We start from the raw sequence: 6694 nt of genomic DNA, 5'->3' as shown, positions 1-6694 counted from the left end.
GTGCCCGTGTAGCGCCGGCCACGCCCGACGCGAGTGCCCGCGAACTGCGGCCCTTCTCGACGCCCTCACTGCGCCCCGCGAACCGCGGCTGCCCCTGCGCCACAGCCGCCCCGCTCCTCCACCTCCTCGCCCCCCCGACGGCGACCGCCCTGGCCAGCCACCTCGCCGTGTGGCTTCGGCCCGCAGCCGTGGCCATCGCCCCTGGTGGTCACGGGCACGGGCGCCCACGCCCGCCCCGTTAACCCGTGCCCAATAAGCCGCCCTGGGCCACTAACGTAGGGTCCCCACCCCTAGAACGGAAATTTAAAATAGAAAATGTAATTAATAAAATTATTAATTAGTAAATTAATTAAGTTATTTAATCCTGTTTAAATTATTCTAGTTAATTAGTTAATTGAATTAAACCGTATTTAATTAGCTAAACCCTAATTAAACTAAACAGTGTATGACATGCGGGGCCCACATGTAGTTGACCCAGCCAACTGCACAGTTGACTGCTGATGTCAGCATGATGTCATGTTGATGTCATCATTTACTATTCTGGTTAATGTTGAGATAAATAATTAAATTCAAGAAATTAATAAAAACTTTAGAAAATCATGTTAAATAAACCGTAGCTCGGATCGAAAAACTTTATACATGAAAGTTGCTCAGAACGACGAGATGAACCCGAATACGCTACCCACATACATGTCAGATGCCTCTAACTATCTGAACATGGAACATTACCCCTCCGGTCATCTGTCTGACACAGGTCCGGAACCGGGAAAACATTCTCGGTTGATATTCCCCCTTCACCTATATCGTGTAGCCATACGTTAGGTCACTCCCGGCACAACATATTGCCACGTTATGCTTTGTGATGCTATGTTTGCTTTATATTTACTGTTTCTTCCCCCTCTTCTCTCCGGTAGACCCCGAGGCCGCTGATGCCCCGGTGATCGACTACGTCGTCGACAACGACCCCTCCTTGCCAGAGCAACCAGGCAAGCCCCCCTTTGATCATCCCGATATCGCCCATTCCTTTCTCTCATGCTTGCATTAGATTTTGCTATTGTTATTGTATGCTCCTATTCTGATGCATAGCCTGCTTTTGTACCTGTTATTGTACCTTACCTGCTTATCCTAATCTGCTTAGTATAGGTTGGTTAGTGATCCATCAGTGACCCCCACCTTGTCCTTGTTGCCCCTGCTTCATCATTGAAGACCCGATCAACGGGATTGAAGACCAGGCCCCGGCACCGCACATCACTTTCCCCTTAGTTGCTCGACACTGCTGGGTTACTATCGAGTGCCGAGGGTGAGACCTCTACAGCACTTCTGATGTTAACCTGTAGTGTAGCTATTCGGCCGTGGTCATCGAGGGTGATTTCCTCCTTAACCACTTCCGATACGGCTCTGTCATGCAACCCCTCAAGTGTGAACCTTGAGGGTGATTCCTCTACGTTCACCTTGATGATTACATTGAGTGGAACCCACCGGGGGTGATTCCTTGGGTTTTCCTCTTGATGTTTGGACACACGGATACTTGGACTTTACAACTGTTACTTGGAAAGAGATGTGGAGACGGGTTGACCTGGAAGGTGCCCGTGAGATAATTACGAGGCGTGGCCGAGCATTCTTAGCCCTTGCCGCAAGTCCTCGAGACGGGGCAACGGGGTCACCTCTTTCGTGAGTCTCTGCTTGTTACCGCGCGTTCCTAATCCACTACGATTTGGATATTTGATCCGAGGGGCCTCTGGCCTGATAGCACTAACCATCACATGGGCATAGTATGGGCGTTCTGCGTCGTATGCATCAGCCGAAGCTTAATAGACGTCAGCGACGGAGCGGCGCGCGCCGGGTTGGACTGGTAAGCTCCTGCCTTTTTAGGGAGGTAGCTAGGTCTGCTCACCGGCCGCGTTCGCAACGTGCAGGAGTTTCCGGGGAGATGGCCCATGACCCCTGGGGGCATAGGTTTAGTCCGGCGTGCTTGACCTCTCTATTAAGCCTAGGTCGGGTTGCGGCGTATTGTTTGGCCGAGGCCAGGCATGACCCAGGAAAGTGTGTCCGGCCGGAGTCAATCGAGCGTGGTGGGTAAGTTGGTGCACCCCTGCAGGGAAGAACTAATCTATGCATAGCCTGTCCTACGGTAACGGACACTTGGAGTTGTATCCCGATCGATACAACTAGAACTGGATACTTGTGATGAGAACTGGATGGTGATGAGGATTTGATTGTGATGATAACTGGATAGTATGGCTCTGGGATTGCTTTCTCGCAGGGAGTCGAGAAAGGATCTCTGGCCGAGGTTGATAACACTACTACCGCTTTACTTTATGCTACTCTACTCCCTCTTGTTTGCTGCAAGATGGTGGTTTCCAGAAGATGCTAGTCTTCGATAGGACTAGACCTTCTCTCTATTCTGGCGTTTCTGCAGCCCAGTCCACATATACAGCCTTCCTTTGATAATGTTGCATATGTAGTGTAGATCCTTGCTTGCGAGTACTTTGGATGAGTACTCACGGTTGCTTTGCTCCCTCCTTTTCCCCCTTCTTTCTTCTTTCTGGTTGTTGCAACCAGATGGTGGAGTCCAGGAGCCAGATGCCACCTTTGACGACTGCTGCTACCCCGAGGGTGCCTACTACCACGTGACGGACGCCGACGACCAAGAGTAGTTAGGAGGCTCCCAGGCAGGAGGCCTTGCCTTTTCGATCGTAGATGCTTTTGTGCTAGCCTTCTTAAGGCAAACTTGTTTAACTCATGTCTGTACTCAGATATTGTTGCTTCCGCTGACTCGTTTGTATTCAAGCTGATGTATTCGAGCCCTCGAGGCCCCTGGCTTGTAATATAAAGCTTGTATTATTTTAATTTGTGTCTAGAGTTGTGTTGTGATATCTTCCCGTGAGTCCTTGATCTTGATCGTACACATTTGCGTGTATGATTAGTGTACGATTGAATCGAGGGCGTCACAAGTTGGTATCAGAGCCGACTGCCTGTAGGTAGCCCCCTTTCCAACTACTTGGCCGAAGTTGAGTCTAGTCACTGAAAAACTTTTACTAACACTGGCTGTGTGTCTTACGGGCCCACGTCGCCATTGGGTGGTATTAGGATCTTTTATTCCTCGTCTTTACTCTGGGACTCTGATCTCTCCTCTATTCGGGTTAAACGATTTTGCAAACTCTAACATTAGGTTCTCGTAAACACTTCCTCCCGGAGAGCCCGTCAGTCCAGACAATCACTTGGTGCACCAGAAGATTACGAAGATACTCTCCGAGGTTCTCTCAAGACTTTGTGCCCACCGCCTTCCCACCGATATATCCTTATGGATAACTACATATAGTTGTTGTTCATACCTTCGTCCCAAGTTGCTCTTGTTTTTACAAGATGCCTCGAAATACTCTCCACTGTTCTGAGAACCCCTCCTGCAACTGCCTTGAAGTTCTTTGCTGCATGAATACTCCTACGAATAATTCCTCACAATTACCGTGGATTCTTCATCCCCAGTTGTTTGAGTGTTTCACAAAAGTCTTCGAAATACTATTCGATCTTCTGAAAATCCTCAGCAACTTATTGCTCTTGAAATTCTTGCGCGCTTGCATTATGGTTAAATCCCATAAGCTTAGTAATCTTATTGGCATCCTTTGTCACTATCATTTTGAGCTCGTTGATTCAATATGTTGCAGATGCTCGCAATACCCAGTCAAAACTAGCATCCGTCCTTTTGACTCAGATGTCACTCCAGACATGAGCTTGTTCTCGGCAAATCAAACCTTGATTTATTGTCGAGATATGTTTTTTGTAACTTACTTATCTTTTGATCAGAGCCTCTGCTTCTGGTCCCCCCCCCCCGATTTGGTAATCATAATTCCTTCGTATTTAAGCTTTGAAATTATTCAGATGTCCCTATAATCTGATGCCTTTGCGTTATTTCTTCTTCTGGTTGAACATCGACACTCATATCGGATTCCTTGCGGTTCACCAAATCCTTGTTGGATAATTATCCGACATTGTCCTTCACATCCAAAACTCTTGTGAGTTATTTCCTCGATACATAATGCCTTTGGTAAATTGTATTCTCTGCTTTTGTCAACCATGCTCTGCTTTCGAGTTGGTGTTATCTACTCTTGAAGATTGTGGTATATGTTCCTAAGATGCCCCTATGGGTTGAACCTATGCCTTCCATAAATCCGTGTGAACCCGAAAGATCTCACGGGTCTTACTCATCTGGTATTACACCAGGTAAAACTTTTATCACTAATGCCTTCTTCAAAACAAGAAGTGAATGGAAGGTTATGCGTTGGAAAAGTGGGAGTCGACCTTGAACTTTGTGTTCATGCCCATGGACACGATGAAGATCCTATTATGGAAGCTTCTTGTAATAATAACTTTTTCCTTGATATAATATCATCTGTTATATGTGAATTGATCCTTGGCAATCATGGTTCCGACAATATTTTCTCCTTGATTCCATTTCTCAGACAAGTTAAAGCACTTGTCTTCTACCGATAAACACATCTCCGCAAACTCTATTTTGATCTTCCTTCGAGTATTACCCTCCAGTATCTCGAGGATATCAAAGAAACCGTGTTGCTTCCTATGAATCTTCATCGAGTATTGCTTCTTGTCGATTCCAATTTCCCTTGGGTTCTGAGCTGTTATTCACTCTAGAACACCGATAAGTGAATCAATTATGCACTCCAAATCAATAACTCTAAGTAATTTTCGTTGCTTACGAGTTTAATAATCCTTCAAGTTATTCCTAGCCTGACCGGCAATATCATTATCATGCTAAATTTTAACTGTGCTACCTGGTCCTTCTTCCTGGAGCACAATTTTCGACGATGAGCTAAGCCTACGTCGATTTTCCTCATCATATCGTTTTGCCTCAAGGATGATTTGAGTTGATTTCGAATCCTTGGTTCTAGTAGCCTTTCACTTCATTCTTCCTTTTCTGCTCGATGACATCTTCATAGAGTCTCTCGACAAAATTTGTCGTGATCACCGTCAACACTTTGTTTTCTTCAGAGATGACAATTGAATTCATGGTGAGAAATACCATCCGTGACCTTCGATGACTTGAGTTATCATTGACAACCCCCCTTGTCTTCTTTCCAACACATGTTTGATCACGCCTTGGTTAAACCTTGGACTCCTTGCTATTCTTGCAATTGTTCATTGTGTATTTCTTGTGATCTTCAACTCCAACCCTTACTTGTAACACCATGTTAATACTACCTCGAAGCATGACTGAGGTATTCCGAATATCAACAGGAACATTGGAAGCACATTGTCAAATGTTTCTTGATCTATTATCCAAACACCGTTGTATGGGTAATATCATGATTCTTCCTTCGCCCCCTTTATCTAAATGCTTTTGAACTTGCTGTCTTATCATGGATATCATGCTCTGCTTGTCCTTGGGAAGGATATACCCCGGAAATATGCGTTTAAACACATTTTCCTTTCCATTGTCTTGTTTAACCTTCTTGTGATCTATATGATATAAGCGGAAATAATTCTCTGCTTATAAAACACCCCGATGTACAACCTTGTTAGTGAGACCCTGTTACTATTGCTGACGACATCCTGGTAACCCCCGATGGACGAGAACTTCGCCTACTGGTCCGCCTCGTTCAGCGAGCAGGAAAATAGTTCTCTCTGTCCCTCGCCCTTGGTACCAACGTGTTGACAACATAACTGACAGTCTATCACCTGACATGCCTTGCTATTGGCCCCCTTTCTACTTTTAACCCACATGGTGGGCTCATAACCCACAGTTCCACAGGATCGGAACCTGACTCTCCTGTATATCCTTTTCTTCCGAAGTATCATTTGCTCTTGGCTTTGTGTTTTGTCACGAGCCACCTTCCGAGATATGATCTATTCCCGATACTCTGAACCCCCTTCTCACACTCTGTTCAGGTATCGATCGTTTGTCCATTTCGCTCGAAACTTCCTATTGTACCTTCATATTTTGCTCTCGATGTTTTCTTAAGTTTCAACTCAAGAGATACTTCTGCCACATTCCCTGAATTGTTTACCAGATAATTAACCCTATAAGGGTCAATTCTCCCGAAGTTATTCTTTACTTCACCACTTAAATCTCGGGACGAGATTTCTTGAAGTGGAAGAGATTTGTAACACCCCGAGATTCATGCCACAGTAATCTCCCACTAATCATGCCATGTCATCATGTTTACCTTGCCTAGTTGCCACTTGTTCAAAACATCAAGTCCAAAATTCAAAATTTCTCAAACATGAATACAAAAATGTTCATCATGTGCCAAATATTCCACAACTAATATTGGTGGTGAACCAACATTTTTGCAAAGGGTTTAAGTGGCCTAAACTACTTAAAGCAGTGGCTAAAACAATAGTTTAAATGCCTTTTTACTTTATAAAAATTTCAAACTATTTCAAAAGCCTCACAGCCTTTTTGTGGCAGTGCTAACTATTGCAATGTATTTATGTGGCCAAGTTCCACATTTTTACAAAGACCAATTGGCAGCTCAAAATATTGCAAGCAAATTCTGCAAACAGAATTAAAATAAAACAAAAAGAGAAGGCCAATACCCCCCTTTCCCCACTGGGCCTCAACCCCGCCGGCCCAGTCGGCCACCCCCCCCTCACAGGCCGGCCCACACGTCACCCCTTATCCCCCCACCCGACAGAAACCCTAACCACTATCCCCACTTCCCCCCACGAACCCCAC

The sequence above is a fragment of the Triticum dicoccoides genome, chromosome 5B, assembly GCF_002162155.2.
Source record: "Triticum dicoccoides isolate Atlit2015 ecotype Zavitan chromosome 5B, WEW_v2.0, whole genome shotgun sequence".
Lineage (NCBI taxonomy): Eukaryota > Viridiplantae > Streptophyta > Magnoliopsida > Poales > Poaceae > Triticum > Triticum dicoccoides.
Note: the sequence above shows the minus strand (reverse complement) of the source record.